Source organism: Adiantum capillus-veneris, chromosome 11, assembly GCF_014529385.1.
Source record: "Adiantum capillus-veneris isolate H3 chromosome 11, ASM1452938v2, whole genome shotgun sequence".
NCBI lineage: Eukaryota > Viridiplantae > Streptophyta > Polypodiopsida > Polypodiales > Pteridaceae > Adiantum > Adiantum capillus-veneris.
This window is the reverse complement of record NC_140941.1, coordinates 27,226,657-27,249,870: the sequence shown is the minus strand read 5'-3', so window position 1 is coordinate 27,249,870 and position 23,214 is coordinate 27,226,657.

Here is a 23,214-nt window from a genome sequence, read left to right as displayed (position 1 = left end):
ATGAATATAAGAAGGATTTCAGCATATCATACCTTGTAAGATGAGATAACTTTTTTTTGTACTCAATTTTATACCATGCCAAATATAAATTACACCATAAAGGAGAGCAGTTATAACCCATTGGTATACCATTTTTGTCACAGACGGGAGCGCAAAAAGCCCTGCAAAATACTCGAAATAGCATATAGCAAGCCATAAATCAACAAAATTGTATACCTGGCACATCCACGAACTCGTAATCAAATCTATACGCGAACAGCGAGAGACGTAGAGCGGAAGAGAGGGAAAGAGTACGCGCAGGCGCACCTCCTAGAGCGGAGTGCTACGCCGGCACGGCAAGAGAGAAGAGGGGAGAGGGGAGAAGAAGTACACAGACACTGGATGCAATCTCCCCCCGTGCAAGAGTGACCATTTCCCTCTTGCACGTATTTCATTTATAGATTTCTTGAATGGTCAAATTGAATACAAACTGGCTGGCCGGTCATAATTGGCCAAAGCTCATAAAAGAGCACTTGAATAATAAATTGTACACGATATACAACTACATTTGCATGGGCCAAGCTGGGTCTAGTCTTTTCCACCTATCAGCTACAATAAGTAATAAAATATCAATTCTATAACATACCTCTCCGTTGGAAAGCAATTGTCCTCAGTTGCGAAGATGAAAATCTACAAACAGTACTTGTCAAAAACAGTGATTACTATGTTGTGTCAGAAACATCACATAATTTTTAAAAAAAATTATGAAACTACACACCATTAGCTTATGCCTACCATCATCCACATACTACCGATTCTAGTGTCCCATACCACTAGAATAAGCAGTAGATGTCATACCCTGATGAATGAGGATATCATTGGTCACACTCATCATGAATCCCATAATGTCAAGTCCCATCACATAAACATTGTTGTGACAAAATAATCATCAGATACCAAATCCCAATCCAATTCTAATTCCGCAATATAAGACCAAATCCAAATCACTTTCATTATGTACCCGGGTAACAAATGTTATAGAATTGATATTTGATTATTTGTTGCAGCTGACAGGTGGAAAATACTGGGACCGAGCTAGGCCTATGCGAATGAAAGTATATACATTGTACATTTTATTATTCAAGGGCTCTTTTATGAGCTTTGTCCATTTATGACCGGCCAGTAGTTTGTAACCAATTTGACCGTTCAAGAAATCTATATAACAAATACGTGCAAGAGGGAAATGGTCACTCTTGCACGGGGGGAGATTGCACCCAGTGTCCGCGTTGTTCTTCTCTCCTCTCTTCTCTTCTCTCTCACCGTGCCAGCGTAGCACTCCGCTCTAGGAGGTGCGTCTGCACGCACTCTTTTATCCTCTCGCACTCTCAATCTCTCTCTCTGTTCGCGTATGGCCTCGATTCCGTGCTATGGGATTCGTCAGGTATGGGGATTTGCCGATTTATGTGTTATATTGTGTTATCTTGGAGTATTTGGCAGGGCAGCCACGCCGCCGGCTGTAGCAGTGGTATCAAAGCAAGGTTAAAAGGATCATGACAGTGCCAGATACGCGGATGCGAGGAGATTCATGACCACTCAATCCCACAGCTAAGTTTACATTACTTATCTTATTAGTATCATTGGTATGACATTTATATTTTGATTTATAAGTGCATAAACATCGTTATATAATTCAATTAAAAAAAACCTTGCTTGATTTTATTATCATGGAATTAAAAGACTATTGAAGAATAATTAAGTATGAAATTCAATAGAATTACCTTGTTTAAGAGTTTACAACCAAGGTATTAAGCATCACCCATGTATAATTATAATACATAGTCTATGCATAGAGATTTAAAGCAGCAGGAGACATTGAACGAGATTGTTGAATGGTGGAGTTTTGAGGAAGTAATTATAAGACGCAGGATTCTCTCTTAACAATTCCCGGACACAGTTGTGCATGGTACGAACCAATTAGATGTGATACTGTGGTGGGAATGTCCACCCCGCAGGAGGCTTTAATTTTAATTTTAATTTAAATAGCACTAACTGTTTGTCGTCTGCATTCATCATCATCGTCATCGCTGCTACGGTGATCATCATCACCATCCCCACCGTTCGGAGACCCCGTTTGTCACCCTGGTCACCAGCTATCAACATCACACGACATCACAACATGCTCGGCTTTTGCGGCAGGGACGAAGTCGCAACGATGACTGCAATACACAACTCTCGATAGTTTTTTTTGTTGTCATAACATGACGTGCTCCTGACGTCATTAGTGGGCGACACCTATAGGCCATCCCATGCACCGCTAACCTCAGTAGGCCTGGGCATCGTGCTCTTCCTCTACATCTCATCCCGCTGCACCCCTTAACGACAGCTTCACCTGCATCAGCAGTGCACTTGCCACATATCACGCATGGCGGCAGTCACTGCCAGTTGCATGCACTCCAACATCACATATTTGCACGGCGACTGTGCAGTTTAACACCCCCGCCTCTACTTTGGGGCTCCAGTTTCCCAGCACCCAACTGCCATGCAGTACTCACCACCTTGCGGCTGGCGTCGCATGACCACTCACTGTCTCTTTTGCGACTGGCGGCCACATCCTCTCACAAATAAGAGCCACACACACACACACACCAACTTAGTTGAACTCTCTCTCTCTCTCCCTCATCTGTGGCTCACCGCGCATGAGTTGTAGCAACTTCCCAATATTTTTCTCTCTTTCTGTGTCTCTCACTGGCCGTCAACTGACGCCCACACACAAGCTGCCATCAGCACTCCTCTCACTATTTTACGCTGCATGCACACTCCAAAGTGTTTGTAAACCTCCACACACACACACACATCTTGTTCCATGCAAGCAGCGTTTTTTGTCCCCCTCTCGCTCAGAAGCCGAGATGCACTGCGCTCTCTCTCTCTCTCTCTCTCTCTCTCTCTCTCTCTCTCTCTCTCTCTCTCTCTCTCTCTCTCTCTCTCTCTCTCTCTCTCTCTCTCTCTCTCTCTCTCTCTCTCTCTCTCTCTCTCTCTCTCTCTCTCTCTCTCTCTCTCTCTCTCTCACACACACACACACACACACACACACACACACACACACACACAGCCAGACATGGCGCTCTCTGCTTCTAATGAGAGGGCAAGGATGCATGACCCCCACTACGGGCCGGATCTTCTAGGATTCTCATGTGGAAGTAGCAGTCCATTGTCAATGGCACCCAACAATGGATCCCGCGGACGCAGCAGAGGCGGTGCTCAATACGATGATTTCAGCGTCTCTGCATATTTCCATGTGCTCCGACCCCAGGTCCTTGCACTCAACCTGACACCCGAGTCTTCAATCCAGTGAACAGTGCAGAGCAGGACAACACTCCTTTTATGCTTTGTGCAAGTTTGATCGAAGATTTTCCAATCTTTGCTTCATAGTATCAAGTTTACTCTCCAGGTTGTTGATGCTCTCAAGGGAAAGAGTATTGTCGGCAAACAAGCAAGGCCGATCTTGCAATTGATGGAGCATCATCCTCCCATTGACGTGCATCTACTGAAAATCCTCACTTTCAAGCCGTGCTGTCTTTGCATGGCGCTGGCTCCAATTGCAACATAGACCTCGTCAAGGTGCGGGGCCACCGACCTAGTCGAGTTGCCACATTCATCTCATCTTTGCTTGTGCATTAAAACGATTCAGGCATATCACATTGTGAAGATGGGGAAATGAAGGCCTCATTGCTATCTTGTTGGGACTCTGACATCAACGATGAAGGTGCAGCAACATCAAGCGCTAACAGGCCACTTACCGATGCCATACCTGGTAGTTGATCCCACTCATTTTCTCAAAGTGTCAAGCACCTAGAACACTTCGATCCCCTGCGTGGTCAAATCACTGCAGCCCGCTTAGCCTCCACGGCCTCATGCAGAGGAATGACACACTCGCTCTATGTGCAAGGGTCTTGGCGCTATTCACATCACTTTCCCTGCCCGGCTATGAGCATGAAGTCAATTGATCCACCTTTCGAAATCAGCCATAGATACTCTATCCGCAATTCAGTATGGCCGGTCATCCTTGCCCCCTGTACTATACCTGTGTATTGCCTTCTCCAACCCCCGTGGAAAAGAAGCAGCTTCTTGATGCAGCCAGTGATTGACTTTTGACAATGCAGGTGCCCTGGGGCACCGGCCTTTGCTCGGTCGGCTATTACATCGCAGTGTTGTCCAGTAGCTTAAGTTTACACGCAATGATTAGAGCAATGATTGGCTGCATGGAAATTGATTGCAATGTAACTGGCTAGCAGATAGAATAGCAATGACGACTGCCCGCATGTTCGGCAACAGGATGGTACGTGGCAGGTCGAAGGAAGTTGTCTCCAACCCAAGTTCAGCATTTTTTTTTCTATTTTTATTTATAAAAAAAGAAGAAAATAGAAAATAAAATAAAATTACTAATAACAAGTTCAGAGGTGACATCGCAGCAATGCGTGTAAAATGCACTCTAATATTAAAAGCTGCCGAGTTGATTTTAATGCCCCTGCTTGCATACATGGTGCACGAGACTTGAGGATTTTTCATGGGGGTACGTGATAACACTCCCTATAGTCATTACTGTAATTTTTGGCATTTAAGCCCACCAAAATTGTGTCACTCTAATTCTACTAAAATTTCTAATCTCTTAAGAGCCCCCAAACTTAGCGTGATCAATCCTGACTCCACACGCACTGGGATTCTCCTTGAAACACTCATTATTCTTGGTGCACATATATTGTCATTCTTACCGATCTTTTTTCCTATCAACTATAGTTTGCAGTCGAACATAGTAAATTTATAACCAACTCTATGCTAACATGGAGCAAAACCTTCCTTGTACATTACTCATAGGTCGTTTTAATATATATATATATATTGTCCATTTCCCTTTTTATTACGAGATAACAGTGTGACGTGCTTTGCCCACATCGACTTGATTACCTAAATATGTCACATCTCTCACATTTGACAAGCATGGACCACTCTTTTAGCTCCTTCTCACGTAGATCTACCAAGGCAAGTGTCGTTGGCACCAACTAGTCCGCAACACAGTGCACTTCAGCTCTCCAATCTATGGCACTCTTAGCAGTTCATTAAAGGCTTTCAAAACTTGAGTCCCTTTCAGGGGGCAGTATTAACGTCTAGTGAGACAAGTAACAATTCTCTACTCTCTTCGATAGCCTCTATAGCATTTATGGCAGGCTCTTATTGATCCTTTTCCATTTTCATTTTCATTATGATTTTTATCCCATGCTTTTAATGATGTCTTTTTCACTGAGCATGCAGTGGTGTGTGACTTCCCGACGTCTACACAAGATACATTTTGTACATTTCAGTAGTAAAGTGTAGTTTTACCTTTCCACAAGAGTAAGGTTTCTAATTTTAAACTTCCCATGCACACTGTGTCTTTGTGAACTCATTTCATATCTTAATCCCATGCATAAGTGATTCCATGAGGATGTGCTGCCATAGACAAAAGCTCTTTTTCGTTTGCTCAAACCCTACTCTAAGTCAAGTATAATTAGAATATGTACAACTCACTCACATTAATTAGAATGAACTTCTACGTAGTTTTTCAACTAACATACTCAGCTTACAGTTAGGTTGAACCTCTTTGACGTAACTACCTTCGAAAGCATACTTTAAATGACCTTGGCATTGTTGTTCCACAGGTGTTTGCATTTTATTCCCATGTTCATATTCATCATTGTTGGCATTTTAACTAATAAACAATAAGGGTCATGCTCTGAATTAATCGCTAGCAACCTATTGTCATTTAACCTCTAGAATCTATGTACAACCCCTTCATAAATTAATGTTCGTTGATCGATTGTTGTTAGTAACTGTTATACACACATATACATAGTTGAAAACTGCATAAAGTATAAAATTTTGGGGATTTTTTATTCAAGTTGTCCTCTTTAACGGGCTCATTTTTATATTCTCCACTTACTACTTGCACTGTATGAAATGTTTTTTTTTTACATGATTCTTCAGTAGCTATGCAGCTCCGCATTTGAGCTAGGGTGCTCTCGAATATCGAGCCACAGTTTGTAAGTGCCTAGTTAGTGGAACATACTCTCATTTGGTGTCAAATAGGTGACAAATTTTTTCTTTTTATGTCTTGCTTAGTCCATTGGTCACACGCACACAGATTCGTCGATTTAGGCAGTGTGTACATACTCATCTTGGTGCAGATCCGTCGATTTAGGCAGCACATTGATAAATTGCAGATTCACAATTTTTAAACTTATACCGAATGCAAATTCGCCGATTTAGCCAGCATTAGTGCAGATTCGCCAATTTAGGCAGCACACTTTATTGGTGTAGACTCGCCGAATGAGGCAACACCGATCACAAAATCATGCTGCAGTGGCTGGCCACCACTGTAACTGGTATGATTTTGTTACCCGGGTATAGAAAATGAAAGATATTTTGGATTTGGATTTGGAATTGGTATATGATGATTTTCTGTCGCGACAGTCTCTATGGAAGTGAACTTAAGATTGATGAGAATTGATTTATACAATGATGAGTGTGACCAATGATATCCTGATTCATCAGGGTATGACATATACTGCTTATTCTAGTGGTATGGGACACTAGAATAGGTAGTATGTGGATGACAGCAGGCATAACCAATGTGTCTCAATTTATGGATTTTTCTTTTATTATTTGATATAGATTTCTAATCATTGTTTTTTATAAGTATTGTTTGCAGATTTTTATCTTTGCAACTGAGGACAGTTGCTTTCCAACGGAGAGGTATGTTATAGAATTGATATTTGATTATTTGTTGCAACTGGCAGGTGGAAAATACTGGGACCGAGCTAGGCCTATGCGAATGAAAGTATATACATTGTACATTTTATTATTCAAGAGCTCTTTTATGAGCTTTGGCCATTTATGACCGGCCGGCCAGTTTTTAACCAATTTGACCATTCAAGAAATCTATATAACAAATACGTGCAAGAGGGAAATGGTCACTCTTGCACGGGGGGAGATTTCACCCAGTGTCCGCGTTGTTCTTCTCTCCTCTCTTCTCTTCGCTCTCACCGTGCCGGCATAGCACTTCGCTCTAGGAGGTGCGTCTGCACGCGCTCTTTTATCCTCTCACGCTCTCAATCTCTCTCTCTGTTCGCGTATGGCTTTGATATATTCCATGCTATGGGATTCGTCAGGTATGGGGATTTGCCGATTTATGTGTTATATTGTGTTATCTTAGAGTATTTGGCAGGGCAGCCACGCCGTCGGCTGTAGCAACAAAATCATACCAGTTGCAGTGGTGGCCAGCCACTGCAGCATGATTTTGTGATTGGTGTTGCCTCATCCGGCGAGTCTACACCAATAAAGCGTGCTGCCTAAATCGGCGAATATGCACTAATGCTGCCTAAATCGGCGGATCTGCATTTGGTAGAAAAAATTGTGAATTTTCAATTTGTTGGTGTGCTACCTAAATCGGCGGATCTGCACAGATAACTGGTGTTGCCTAAATCGACGAATCTACACCAAGATGAGCATTTACACACTGCCAAAATCGGCGGATCTGTGTGCATGTGACCAATGGACTAGAAAAGACATAAAGGAGAAAAATATTACTATGTGTTTGACACCACTGTGTAGTATATCAAAGTACTTACAAATTGTTGTTGATGAATTCTAAGTACCTTAGCTTGTGTGAGTATCTACGTAGCTTAATGTCAAATGTTCTCAATAAAATAAAAATTGCATTTAGTTCAAAACTCAAGCCAGAATATGAGAGGTAGTGGATTCGTAGCTCAAAAGAAAAAAAGAGAAGCAAGGAGGTATTGGATGTACATACCTGGATGATGGACTATATGTGAAAAAAATATATATATACCAGTGTGCGCATGTGGAGAGAGGTACAAGTAGGAGAGAGTTGCAACTATCAAACTTACATCAAAGTATAGCCAAAATGGATTAATTTGTGCTAATAATTCACCATGAAATAAAACAAGGTGCCATCTATTTAAAGTAAATCAATACATGACAATTAGAATTTGTAACAAGAATAGCGATGTGACTTAATGTCTGAAAGTGTCCAACGGCATTGTTGCTTGTTGCAAAGGTGCTTTGGTTATATAGTTGTGAGAATATCTGCAAGAAGACTTACTGAAAAGAAATTAAATATAATAAGCATCAATTTATGAAAACCCAAAACCACTATTCTCGCATAAGGAGATGTGGTGAAGGATAGAGTAATTTATAGATGGAGGGTCTCTAATATGGTAGCCTTGTACTTAGTTTTATCTGCAAACATGTTTCTCAAAGACAAAGCCCTAAAAAAAGATTTCTTATTAAATTTATTAACAGGTTAACCGCACACTGTATATGGTGATGATGATGGGTCCATATTCGAACACAAAAAATAAAATAAAATATATGACTCATGATGCGAGGAGTTTGGTTTTTAATTTTAACATAAGAGTAAGTACCTAACCGTAAATAATCGTAACCGTCTAAACTCCAATAACAAATTTAGGAACATATAGTGCAATAGTGGAAATAATCGCAAGCGTACCAAACTACAAATGAAATTACATTATAGTATTGCTAAGGAGACAATCTTACGTCATCTGGCTGGGGTATGTGAGGAGAGAGAAATTTTTTCCTTTTTAGTAGAAAACTTCTTTCAAATTTTATGGATTTTACAGATTTGGATAGTCTATTTATACAAAATAGATCATATTTTTATGTGCAAATGCCAAGAGACAATGGATAACGACAACAAATAAATTAAAAAATTGACCTATTAGCAGTGTACAAGGAAGATTTAGATCAATTAACTTAGGGAAGAAGAGTTTCCTGTCAGGCTCAAAGTTAAATCACTGTCGGTGTAAAGTAAAAATAACAATTTGTGAATGTTCTGGAGAAGAGGCTATCTTTCGTATCATTGATGTGCATGAGGTTGATGATAGTGATTCGGGTGCCTATAATCACACTGATCCTGACGGATTTTCCCAAGGTTGAAGCACCCATATACAGATTATTGTGAGCATGTGCACTCACACGCTCTCTCCACTGTCTCCTACAAATATTTCACCCTTTTTTTTTGCTACCATGTTTGATTGACTTGCTCTCCATTACAATCATTTTATGACTAGCTTAAGCCTACCGACAATCAATAAAGTCAAAGAGCTCAAATACATTAATGAATGTGATTCTCGTTTTGCTCCGTTGGCACTCGTGATTTTGTGGAGATCAATTCCACTCGAGAAGAGGAGAGATGCTCCGAAGGGCACCATGGAAACTACTGGTACCCAAAGAACTCAGTAAGAATGAGGCTAAAGTGAGTTGTGGTCTGCAAAAAAAAGCTTCCATCTGCACTAGGGTGTTCACTAGAGGGACTAGAGTGACTACAACAGCAAAACGATGATGAAGTTTCAGCCAGCGTCCCAATAACTTCTTTTTTTTTTTTTTTTGAGCTCGAGGTAGTGAGCTTGATAGTTAGCATCTTATCAAAGCTTCGCCTTGATGTTGCTCCTATCAACCACGATGTTAATGCTGGCTTCCTGCTGCGTTCTCCATCCCGGGCTGCTTCGACCAAATGAAATAATATATATGGCCCTCGGTAAAGCTGCAATCTCTGGAGCGGCGGGTAGGAAATGAGGTTGTTGGTGCAGGACCTGCACCGTCAGCCACAGATGAGGGAGAGCTCAGAAAGAGTGGAGCGTGCGAAGGATGCAGTCCGGAAGAGCTTCGCAATGTTCACCACTGTGGGTAGTCGGACTGTGAGGGGGAGAAGAAGAAGACTCTGAGGGATGTGGTGTAAACGAGGGGTAGAGAGAGAGAGACCCTCGCAGATGATTTACGATCCAGCCATTGGGATGCCAGGACAAAAATTTGGACGCCGCCAGTGATTAGTGAAAGAAAACCTAGCAGCTAAAAGGGGGGGGGGGAGAGAGAGAGAGAGAGAGAGAGAGAGAGAGAGAGAGAGAGAGAGAGAGAGAGAGAGAGAGAGAGAGAGAGAGAGAGAGCAAACTTTTTGTTGCGCTGAAAAGGGAGATAGAGGAGGAAAGAGAACGATGGTGGGCACTGATCTTTGCAGCTGCAGGATGCATGTTGACGAGAGGTGGAAAAGGAAGGTGAAGTTGTGGAGTTGTGGCAGGTAGAAGCCGTGTGGCGTTGGGAGTGTGTGTGTCACAAATTTTTTTTTTAAAAATGATGGCAACGGTGAGACTGCAGGTCGGCGGCCCCCTCCCCTTTCTCTTTTCTTCTCTAGTTAGGTGGCGGCCCTCCTATCACTATCACATGCGAGAACTATGACATGCAAGAACCAGCGGGTAAACGTTGGCGGTTGGTGGGATGCATGCAGAATCCAGATGCCTTCCGGTGTCGCTGTAACTGTCGGAGCAATTGCTAGCGTGTGCTGGCCAAAGTCGAAGATAACACCATCGACTCTTATATTGTTGGTGCGCAGAGTGTTTGCTTTGGCCCACACCTCTACGTCCGGCTTCCTCCCTTCTGCTCGTGAGTGGTCATGTGCGTTGTCGTTGCCTTATGTTGTTGCAGCTGGTTGTGCCCGATGGTTATCACCGTGAGTGCGCCTCTACACCTTGCCTGGCCATACTAACGTCAGCTACAAATGTCAATACAGACCAAAGCACAGAAGACGGAGGTTGCATCCGCCATTATCGTATTATCGTTGGGTCTATACTGGATGCAAAACTATGTTAATGTACCCTTTACATTATAACTGTGAACTACGAAGGTCGCATAGGGTGGTTCCCACGAATTTTTATTTTCATTTTTTTTCTCGGTTTTTTTGTTTCTTTTCTTTTGTGTCTGTGTTATTGGCATGCTTGAAATAAGAGTTCTTGAATGTAAGACTCGTTGCATAGATTTATGAGGTCTCTTAATGCTGTGATAAATTCTTCTTCTTCTACTTCCCCTAAATCTACATACCATAAAATCCTATTACCTACCTTACCATGATCAGCTCTCATGCGCTCATCTGCTCTTCCCGCTCACCATGAGATTATTCCCATCATAGGAAATTAAATTCTCAAACTACTCATCATGCTATGCAATGGCATATGGATCCTACTGCATAAAAGGTCAAGATCTTTTTATATCTTATGTGCTCGCTCGCACTAATTACAAATTAATGAAGGATTAATGTTAAGATATACAAGGAATTTTCAAAAACGGGTAACATCAAGGAATTAAAAATAAAAATAAAACATTAAAAGTTTAGATAAATCATAGAAAAAAAAAATCGTAACACTTACCTTTGGTGCATAATCATATAAATCCTTGCTCAGATGTCTTTTTTTTTTTGGATCTCTTTTCCTAATTATTATCAAGAGTGTAGCCTTGTGCTCTGATACCACTGTCACAGACGGGAGCGCGGAAAGCCCTGCAAAATACTCGAAATAGCACATAGCAATCCATAAATCAACAAAATTGTATACCTGGCACATCCACGAACTCGTAATCGAAGCTATACACAAACGGCGAGAGACGTAGAGCGGAAGAGAGGGAAAGAGTATGCGGAGGCGCACCTCCTAGAGCGGAGTGCTACGCCAGCACGGTGAGAGAGAAGAGGGGAGAGGGGAGAAGAAGTACACAGACACTGGGTGCAATCTCCCCCCGTGCAAGAGCGACCATTTCTCTCTTGCACGTATTTCATTTATAGATTTCTTGAATGGTCAAATTGAATACAAACTGGCCGGCCGGTCATAATTGTCCAAAGCTCATAAAAGAGCACTTGAATAATAAATTGTACATAATATACAAATACATTTGCATGGGCCAAGCTGGGTCTAGTCTTTTCCACCTGTCAGCTTCAATAAGTAATAACATATCAATTCTATAACAATTTTCTTGTCGATAAATATGTTTGCATAATTTTGTAAAGCAATTATCAAGGACAAATTCATTAATAGTATGTAGGTATTCAAATGTCCAGATCACTTCACTCTTCTTTTTTGTAAGTACAATATGCTTACGGTGTTTCTTAAAGCCAAGATATGTCAAGGTTTTTATGAGTTTAATAATAGACTCAAGTACTTCGAGTAATCCATGCATGCCTTTATGAGGAATAGCTTCATAACATGATGTTACATCAAATGAATGAATGTTTGTGATATGTTTTGGTGAATTAATTAAAAAATCGTATTGATTATTGATCATCCAATATCCATTGGTTTGTATCCCAAAAATTGTGTGTAGCTTTGTATGTATTATGTCAGCGTACTCCATAAATCCTTGGGTTACTCCTTTGAGTAATTTAGTGATTATAGTTGTAGTTGGAGTAAATACACAATTATGTGCATTAGTGATCCATCTAAAGTCCATTTTATGCATTTTAAAATTTCCCATAAGATATGGGAGTGAGTACTCCAATGGTGTTTGTAACCCAATTCTTGGGTATAAGATCCTATGGCTTGACAAATTTCTTCTCATTTGAGAACAGAAGACAAAATTCAGGGGTTTCTAATTTTCTTTTTGATGCTATTTGAATGTGTTTTTTACATATGAATACCGGAGTTTGTGCATATTTATCTAGTCCACAAATAAATAAATATTGTAGAATATATTGAATCTCATACATTAAGTCTGTGTTTTTTTACCATGGAGTTTGTGTTTGCCAATGATAAGGAAATTTTTGGGAAAAGTACTCATTAACTAAACTATGGATATAATTATGATGTGCTTTACTATCCTCACATCCCAAGAGGGGACATAAAGACTTCCATACTTTGCCAAGTTCTCTTACAATTGAATTAGGGTTTATAGGTACTAATGGAATGTGGTTTAATCCTTTCCTAATAAATTCTTGGAAAATTTTATGTCTAGCTATGTTAGGGTCTGTGGTAATTACATGCTTTCCAAAAGGTTCAAATTCAACTAGAAATTTAGCAAATCATTCATGAGTTAAGCATCCACATGGTTGTGTTTCATCAAACTCTTTGGCAAATACCGAAGTTGGTTTGTAAAGTGTATGGTTCAGGTTATTGGTATATTTCCAACCAAAACAAATTCTCATCCTAGATAAATATTTATTGATGTGAAAATCATTTATCATTGCTTGAAACAAAACCTTAGGGTTGATAAAATCCATATATTTATTACAAAACAAAATGTGAATAACTCTCCCATGCATCTTAATATTGCGTTCGAGATGTAGCAAACCATTATTTCTTGTAGTAAGTGAGCGTACCTGGTCTTCAGTATTTGGGTATTCAAGTGTCTTGGGAGTGTCTCTGTAATCCTCGGATCCTCTAAACTACCTTGGTTTCTTACTTGTTGATGCCATGTTGCTTGGTGTGTGTGTGTGTGTGTGTGATCTTCTTTAATTGCTCCTTACCTTTGGGAGGTTTGAGTAATGCTTCAATTGTGTTGGATACTGATGTGTTGTGTAGCTTTTGAAGAAGTGTAGTCTCAAGTGTGTATAGAACTAGTCCTTTCCCAAGTGTGTATAGGACTAGTCCTTTAGCTGCTTCTAGCATGTGCTCATGAAACTGATAATAAATGATCACAACATGTCTTAATTCTGTTGAAATGAGGCTACCCAAGCTATAAAGGCATACACTTGTGCTGGTCCTGATGAAAATTGAAAGAACCTTGGTAAATTCTGGAATACGTACCACAAAAATTGGTCAAACCAAATGATAGAAGAGGAACAATTGGAATTTGCATCCACCCTTTTGCATTGGCACTTGAGGAAAGGTCTATAAGAATTCCAACAGTTTCTCAAAAACCGTTTTTGATCCTTGGCCCTGTCCATAAGAGAAAGTCCCTTGGTGCGAGCAATGATTGAGGAGCTTGGACACTTTTTGCTATCCACATCGGATAATTTGACCTGCTTAAGCTCAAAGAGAACATCTTGTGATAAAAGATGTTTGGAATGTAAAGCAAGGGTTTTACATTGCTCCACAATGACCGTAGGTATGCTACAGAGCAATCCTAGAGAGGAAATTGTGAAAGGTGCTCGGTGGTTCAAGATTTCATAATCCCAAAGATTGTGTTCAAGTTGAATAGCATCCAACTCAAGCTGCCTGGGTGGTAGTAATGGGATTACTTCTGAAAAGAGCTTAGAAACTGCTCTCTCTGGAGATAAATTGTTTGCATCTGCTACAAAGTTGAGTGCTTCCTTCTCTTCTTCTTCAAGAAGTTCTAAGTCCAGAAGAGGATTGATGACCTTTTTTGAGTGCTTAATTTCTATAGGGACAGCAGGCAGGTTATTGATAAAATACAACTTCTTCACAATAGTGGGTAGAGAAGTGAGATAAAAGTCAAGATCTGAGTTATCCTCTGTATCAATAATGGGTAATTTAGCTAGGAAGGTACTAAATGCTTCCAAAAGCTTATATTTCTCTTTTCTGGAGAGAATCAGTAAAGAGAGCTAGTCATTGACAGAAGCTGTGTTTAAGACAAATATAGAGTGGGTGATACTAGCTTGTTTTTCTCAAAATCAAGCAATTTTTTGTGGAACTCCACTCCTTTAAAACAAGATATTATACATTGGGTACCAATTGGTGGAACAAGAATGTCTTCTTCTATAATATATCCCAAACGAGTGAGAGATGGGATCCAAAAAGCCTGAATCAATCACCATATAGGTATTAAACAAACCATTTGAATTATTATCATACCAGTATTAAGTATTCTCAGTATGTGATGGATACTCGACCAAAGGTATCCTAGGAAATTTTGTGTGTGTTTGAACTTAAAATCCCATCACGTAGAATCATATACTAAGAGAGTTGAATACTGTTTGCAAAAACATTTTGTGTAAACAACAAAACAAAGAAGAATTTCTTGATATAAAATTCATTACAAAATGCTCTACTACATGACAAAGTAGGAGCTTAAGCCGGAACTCCTATCAGATGAGAGCATGGATCTTTACCTACCAACCAACCATAAGTACAATTAATTAGAATTACATTGTACTAAATGGGTGACAGGTATATCAAGCAATCCCCACTGTTTGTTATTATTGTCACACCTCAGACCCCAACCTTAATCCTAAACATATATTATGTTTTCTTTCGCTCGCCTATGTAAGTAAGGTCTATTGTAGTCTTTGAAATACTTTATGGGTTTACATGGTTTGGAGTTAGGGTCCCTAATTGCTATTGTCCTGGTTTTCTTTTGCCCATTACATGCAGCCATGAGCTTGTCCCGAATTTGTTGTTGCTTAACAGGGTCTCGAGTGATGCTCATCCTAGCTGTCTGTTTGTAGCCCTGCTTGCCAGCAATAGTTACACATATGTGGTTAATATTGTTACGTATTATACATGCTTGTTGCCTTAATTGTATGCATCCCACTTTCTATAGTATGTACAGTTACTTCCAGCCTATTTCTTTATAGTAGCTTAATTTTGTGAAAATTTTGGCAGCATTTTGTTTGTAATATCTTTCTTTTTTAAAAAAAAACCAGTTGTAAACCTTGACATATGCCCTTGCAGGAGGTTGTCGTATATAAATCTTGATCCATATTTATACCATATAGCAAACTTTAAAAGGAATTCATATAAACAAAAACTCAAAAAGGGACCTTTTATCGTGACCCCATTGTTTTAGTACTTTGAAAAAAAACCGTAAGCAAAGCCTTATGTACTAACTTACCTGGTTAGTGCTTGTCATTGCCATCTGCGTTATTCCTCTTCTATATGCTTAGTATCCAAGATAGTGTACACCATCTCTGTTACGTCCTTCAATTAACACATTTCTTGCATGATATGAGCCTTATGATACGGTTTTTTAGCATGCATGATTTATTTTTACTGCTATACTACACGTATATCCTTATGCATATGCATATGTGAAGCCTTTCAAGTGTATTACTGCTATACTACACGTATATCCTTATGCATATGCATATGTGAAGCCTTTCAAGTGTATTACTCGTAGACATGCCTATGTGTATGTAATTTTTCATGTATTTCCAAATATGTTTCTAAAACAGCTTTTTCTCATGCTTCTCTATCTATGTGTGTGATATGTCTTGAATCATTTTATGTGTATACGGTTTGAAAAAAAACGTGTTGTGCTTGTACCAAGTTAATATTTTTGTGTACGAAAAAACCACGGTTTACCTTGCCGTTCGATGTGTTTGGAAGCTTCTTGTGCTGTCGTTAGCTACCAAGATTGGTGTATGCAGCCGTTACCATTCATGGTGATGAGAGAGAGGGATTGTGTATCACACAAGGAGATTTTCGGTTGCCAAGGCTTGTGCAATATGCTACTGAGCCTCTTTGAGTACGGAGAAGTAGGTATGTGTGTATGTGCTTGCGGATATGGGGCTGTAGCAGATGCGTGCTTCTCGCAAAAAGCCTTGTGTTGTTTTACTTGCCCGCAAGCGAGAATATGCTAGCTACTGCTATGCGCTATTGTTTATGCGCTACAGTTATGCGTTATGGATTGCATACAATATACCTGCTCTCAGAAGGTTTACGCACTGCAGAGGTTGGGCTAGCGTGCTCTCTCAATTAGCGCTCCAGTTTTTATAAGACTTCTAAATTCGGTGCCTTAACTGGACATGTGCACTTAATTCCCTCAATGCAAGTGTAGCCACTCACTGGCTTGCTAAAAATAACATCTTAGCCAGTTAGGGTACTCCCATTACATTAAATCAAAGTCAAATAAAACAATGTCTTTGATACAAGGATTTTGCTTTATTCAAAAAAATATACATTATTTTCATGTCACCCATCCATTATTTTACAAAGAAAAAAACCATATGGCTTTTTAAAAAAAACTTGATGTCCAATTTGGAGTCCTCTTCCACCTCCAATTCATGCTTTTTCATTCGTCTCCCAATGCTGTAATTGCCGGTTGTCAAATTAGCTGATTAGAAACCTTGTGGTAGCTTGTCTTCAACACATGTCCAGCTTTATTTGTTATTTGTTACTGGTACTCTATATTTTATGTGTGCATCTCTGTGTAATTGGCAAGGAGTGATATATGTATACCAAATTATGTATGTGCACGCATGTGTGTGTGTGTGTTCTACTCCTAAATTATATGTGCGTGTGTGTGTGTGTGTGTGTGATAATATTGGTATATCTGACTGTCAATATATTGTGTGTGTGTGTGTGTGTGTGTGTGTGATTTCTACTCAAGTCAGGTCTATAATTCATTCTCAATCATGTATTAACTATTTTTATCCTTTTGTGTATTGTGAAGGATCTATATTGTGCATAATACTAGGTAAATGGGGACACACAATAATCAGCCATGTATGTGTGCATCAGCACCAGTATATACAATACCAATACCAGTCAGTACCAGTACGAGTATAGCATTAACAGCACCAGTAGTGGATAATGCCATTACACCAGTACCGGTGTAGTCCAGTAGTACTTATTCAGTATCAGGCATTAACCAGTCATGTGTGTGTGTGTGTGTATCCGTACTAGAACCAGTATCCATACAGTTCAATGGTATCAATAAGTACTAATATCAGTACCCCATGCCAACAATCCCGGCAATCTGACACATTCCATGATCCGTACTAGTACCAGTATCCATACAGTCCAATGGTATCAATAAGTACTAGTATCAGTACCCCATGCCAACAATCCCAGCAATCTGACACATTCTATGATTTTACCTGGCTGTTGGAAGAGGTTGCCATGAGTGTTGATGCTTGTAGAGTTTGTGATGTGTACTGCGTACTCCGATTGTTATTTGTCCGATTTATCTACTGCTGTTAAGAACCAATCTTATGTGTTGGCTTAACATAGTCTGGGAACTGTCATACACACAAATAGACTAATAGGGAGGGGGAAACCAACCACTCGTTTAATTACATGAGCATGATCAAGCATACACATAACCGGCAGAGAAAAGCCTGGAAAGTCACGTGGTAAATGAAATCAGGGATGATCAAGAATCTGTACCCAAAATTGTTGTAGGGAATACGTCAGCTAGGAAGGTGTTAAGCAGCTACTCGAAGATATAATGGAGTACTCTTTGTAATTGAAATCAAATTTGTAAAGTGTATGCGACTGGCTTTGTGTTTGTGTGTGTGTGTGTGAGTGGGAGAAAAAAGGTTTTTGTGTATGAAACCAAGTAGCGATATCATGTGCGTACAAAAACCTTTGCAGAGAGCTCTCGAGTTTTTGCACAGGAGAAGAGAGAAAAATTGTGATCGTTTTATACTCTCTGTATCACATGCACATCTCGGTGCTTTAATTTTGGTTTGCCAAAGTCCATATACTGCCAAAGTGATACTTAATCGTGTACAGGTCATTTGGTGCATTTATCTTTTGTTTGCTAAAAAACCATATGTTGCCAAATTTACGTGGGACCATATTCGATGCATTTCTTTATGTATTATGTGGCATTCAAGTCCATAACTAAGTTTACATTTATTTTTGCTCATCCCTTTGATAGGGTAGAGAGAGACAGAGAGAGAGAAACTCATATACATATAATTATTGAGAAATTTATGACATCATCAAGACCATTATATTGAGGTATGGAGAGAGAGAGAGAGAGAGAGAGAGAGAGAGAGAGTCCCACCCCCAACCGTGGGAATAGACCGCACTTGGTGGAGGATAGTCCACCAAGTGGATCTATCCTCCGCCAAGTCATGTATATAAGTCATTTGTTGGAATGAGCTTTATGATTCATACAAAACCATGGAGTACAACCGAAGAGAATTCTCTCATAAATCCAAAGCCAAAAAATCCATGTCAACATTCTAGTCCTGAAGAGAATAACACTGTATATATTAGATAGCCATGAGTGGGTGTGATCATTTCAGTAATCCAAAACATCTCAAGTACCATCCTCTGTCAAAGCCATCATTGCCTGCATAGTATGTCAATTCATGAGAAATGTGAGGTGCTATAATATTTTTATATGGTCCTTATGATTTCATGAGTTCTAATAATATGTTGAGATTGAATCGAATACCAGGGAAACATCCTTTGGTCAAAAATTTATTAATGTTATCAATAATTTTGTGTTCTACAAAGCCATTTTGTGTAAAAAGCTCAATCAGTCTTTTTATATCAATAAATGCATTACTAATGTGTGATGCATTATAAATGATAGGTAACACTTGTGACATACAGACTTTATGTGCCATTGATGGCTGGCTTTCGAGGCCGTGGTCGTGGGAACAAACCCCGCTCGGGGGAGCTTAATAAAGAAACCAAAAAAAAAAAAATCCCCATGCAGCCAGGCCCACCCACCTCATCACTCCCTTGGATTGCTGGCGCTCGTTGGTCACCAGAATGCCCCCCCCCCCCCCCCCCCCCCCCCCCCCCCCCCCCGCCGTCACCGCCGTCATCACCCGGTTGGTCACCACCCGCTGGTCATGCCTCATCATCATCCCATGCTGGCACTGGTAACCCATGCCTCTTGGCCTCGGCTTGTTGCCCATGGCCTGAACTCGTCAATTGGTGCTTGTCACCACCCTTGGCCATGCACTCCATACCTCACCCTTGGCCTCCCGCCGCCGCCGTCACCCTTGGACCGGCGCTCGTCACTTGAACCACCCTCACCCACTGCAGCGAAAAACCCAAGGCCTCTCTACACACACGCACACACACCTCACTCAGATCGTCTCTCATTCACTCTCTCTCTCTCTCTCTCTCTCTCTCTCTCTCTCTCTCTCTCTCTCTCTCTCTCTCTCTCTCTCTCTCACACACACACACACACACACACACACAGATTCTCACCCACCAACACATACATACACTCACCCTCAACACACATACACATAGACACACCCTCACTCGCCCTCTACACACCACTCACAAACGCTCCCTCTCCCTATACACACAATCTACAATTACAATCTCACAAATACACTCGCACACACACATTCAAACAAACAAACGCATGCCATACGCATGCACAAGAAGAAAAACCAAAGAAGCTCGATATCGATGCCCAAAGCAACAAAGAAGAACGGCCAAAATCACGCGATGGTGACAACAAATCAAGAAATGACACCGAAGGCATGTCTCGGCCGGCCCCGAAAGTGACAAAGCGTGCTACACGACGCACCAGTGAAGCCTATGATTCGGACAATTCATCCACGATGCACTTCTCCGATAAAACAACCCATAGGACAATGTATTTTTCTTTCTAGCCAAGCTTTGTTAAAAAAAACCATTTGTATATTGCCACCTCCCTAGGTGATGGTCACAAAGGCCCACCTAGGAGATATCATTTTAAAATTCTCCTAAATCAAAGCAAAGGTCAACCATTTGGGACCCAGCTCCTTGATTTGTCTCTCCTGATTAGGTCCCAAGCCTAATCATATTATCCTAAACTAAGAAAGTCTGCGCCTATAAAAGAGCACTAAGAGGTCAGCACTTGAGAGGGAAGCCATGCACACATACTGACTCCAAAGGTCGCTACACACAGGAGTGGGATCCCGACACACGTGAATTTTCCCTAGAGAACGCACTATAGGCTCTCTCTCTCTCTCTCTCTCTCTCTCTCTCTCTCTCTCTCTCTCTCTCTCTCTCTCTCTCTCTCTCTCTCTCTCTCTCTCTCTCTCTCTCTCTCTACGGTGTGCGGTGATTAGTATTATTTTCATCGCTGTTGTCCGCATCCTAGCCACTCACAGCTAGGTGGCGTCCCCTGTTCACTTCCCGTGAACGAGTTCAGTGTGCATGGTCCTGGCGTAGAGACCGTTGGGATCCGTTTTGCGCTTGCGCTCGCCACCATATTTTTAGGTCTGTTTTACTAGCAGCGTGTATAAAAGATATGTCATGGCATGGTAACTTATCTTTTTTCCATGCTGTGGATGTAGAAAAGTTGCCAATGTAAGGTCTCGTTATATTGATTACAGTGTTTAGGTATGTTGTGTGTGTGTGTTCGTAGGTTGGTTTAATGGATATAATGTCTAACGGGTAAATAGAAAAGGGGTCCTCTCAAGACAGGGGTTTGTTATGACATAAACATTGCATGAAAAATTTATTGTTGATAAAAAGAAAATCATCAATGTATCGCCAAGACCTTAGAAAGGCCTGAAGCATTTCAGGGATATTAAGCCTAGTCAATTTTTTGATATAGTAATTAAATTCGAACCATGCTAGATAGAGGTTGCACCATAGGGAAGAGTAGGAATATCCCATTGGTATACCCTTAGTTTGAAAAAATATATCTTTACCTTATTTGGAAAAATAATGGTCAAGAAAAAATGAGTTAAGCTTGGTAAATTATTCAAATGACCATTTTTATTTCTTTTTGTTTCATGGTAAGTAACACCTTTTTACGACAAGGACAAAATCCTTTATAGCCAAGCATTTTTACAAGTTTAATGATTTTTTGTAATGATTCTATCAGACTATTTTCACCATGGTGAGGAATAGTCTCATAACAAGCTTTAACATCATATGATATTGCTAAAAAAATCATTGAGAGCATATTTATCAAAAAATCATATTGATTATTGATAACTCAATATGCATTTGTGTGTATTTGTGAAAACATAGCCAATCTTTTATGAAACATGACAGTGTATTCTTTAAGACCATTGTCTAGGGCATTTAACATAAGTGTGACACGATGTGTGAAGGGATAAAATACACAATCATGTCCATTTGTGATCCATCTAAACTCTTGTTTATGTATTTTGTAGTTTCCCATTAGGTAGGGAAGACATTTATCAAATATTAGTTGCGAAACAGTCATTGACAAAATTTTCTTCAATCACCTTTATTGGCATAAATTCAGGAGAATCCAATCTTTCTTTTGCGAAAACACGTATGATTTTCTTACAAATGAAGACGGGTGTTTGAGACGATTTGTCTAATCCACAAATGAACATATGGCTCATGAGGTACTTAATTTCATCCATTAGATCTTTATCCTTAAACTAAGGATTTTGATTTACTTTATGTGTAGGAAAAAGTTTTTTAAATTCCTGGGCAAGATTTCTTGAAATTAAATCATAGTGGTGCAGGCATGATTCCAAATTTATTGATGTGCAAATCCTATTCCAACCATTGCAAAACTTGGAAATCACAGACTTTAAATTTAAGGGTACAAGAGGGATATGGTTGAGACCTTTCAGGATGAAGTCTTTTAGTGTAGGGTTTCTAACCATATATGGTGATGTTGTGATGACATGGCTTCCCAATTTCCCAAAATCTTTCAAAAAAGGTTTAAAACGTTTATGTGTCTCACACCCACAACAATGATTAAGGTCAAATGTCTCTGTAAAGACTTGTGCAGGTTTGTAAAGAAATTGACCAATATTTTTACTATATTTCCATCCAAAATTTATTTTGAAAAAATCAAGGTCATTACGAAAGCCAATTTCGAGCAATAATTGGTTGTAAAAGGTTTTTGGATTAATAAAATCCATTAACTTATTAGAAAAAGTAAGGTGAACAAACCTACCATGGGTCTTTTTTGTGTTTCCATGATGAATAAACCATTTGATTTCAAGGTTAGTGTACGAACCTGATTTTCCATGTTGTATTCCAGCATTTTGGATGTATCTCCAAAATCATATAAACCACAAAATTGACAAAGTTTTTTCGATGAAGAAGCCATGTTGCTTGGTGTGTTAGTGATCTTTCCCAAATTCTCACTAAATTTTGAAGGTTTCAGAATATTTTCTATCGTAGAACCAAATTGTGTGTGCTGGATTTTGGGAATGTGATGAGTGTTAGGTGAGTATAGCACCAAACCTTTAGTCGCTTATATAAGGGGTTCATGAATGAAGAAAAACGTAATGACAGCATGTCGAACTTCAATTGGAAAGGTAGCTACCCATGCTATATAAGCATATAATTGGGCTAGACCAGAAGAGTATGGAAAAAAATCGAGGGAGGTTCTAAAAGACAAACCAAAGTAGGTGATCAAACCAAATAATGGTTGATCCATAAGAAGATTGCGGATTGTCTTTTCTGCAGGTGCACTTGATGAATGGTCGGTACGTATTCCAACAATTTTTCAGAAACTTTCTGATATCATTCTTCTTGTCACTTAGAGATAAACCTTTTGTTCTAGCCACCACAAACACGTTGGAGCACTTCTTTCATTCAATGTCGATCAGCTTAACTTGTTTAAGTATGAAGGGTAAATCATGTGGCAACAGATGTTTAGCTTGCAGAGCTGCTATTTTGCATTGTTCCACTACTTTGGGGTAAGGCTACATAGCAAAGCCAGTGACTCTAAGCTAAAAGGTGCACATTGATTGAAGACCCCATAGTCCCATAGCCTATTTTCTAGACGAATATCATCCAGTTCCACTTGTCGTGG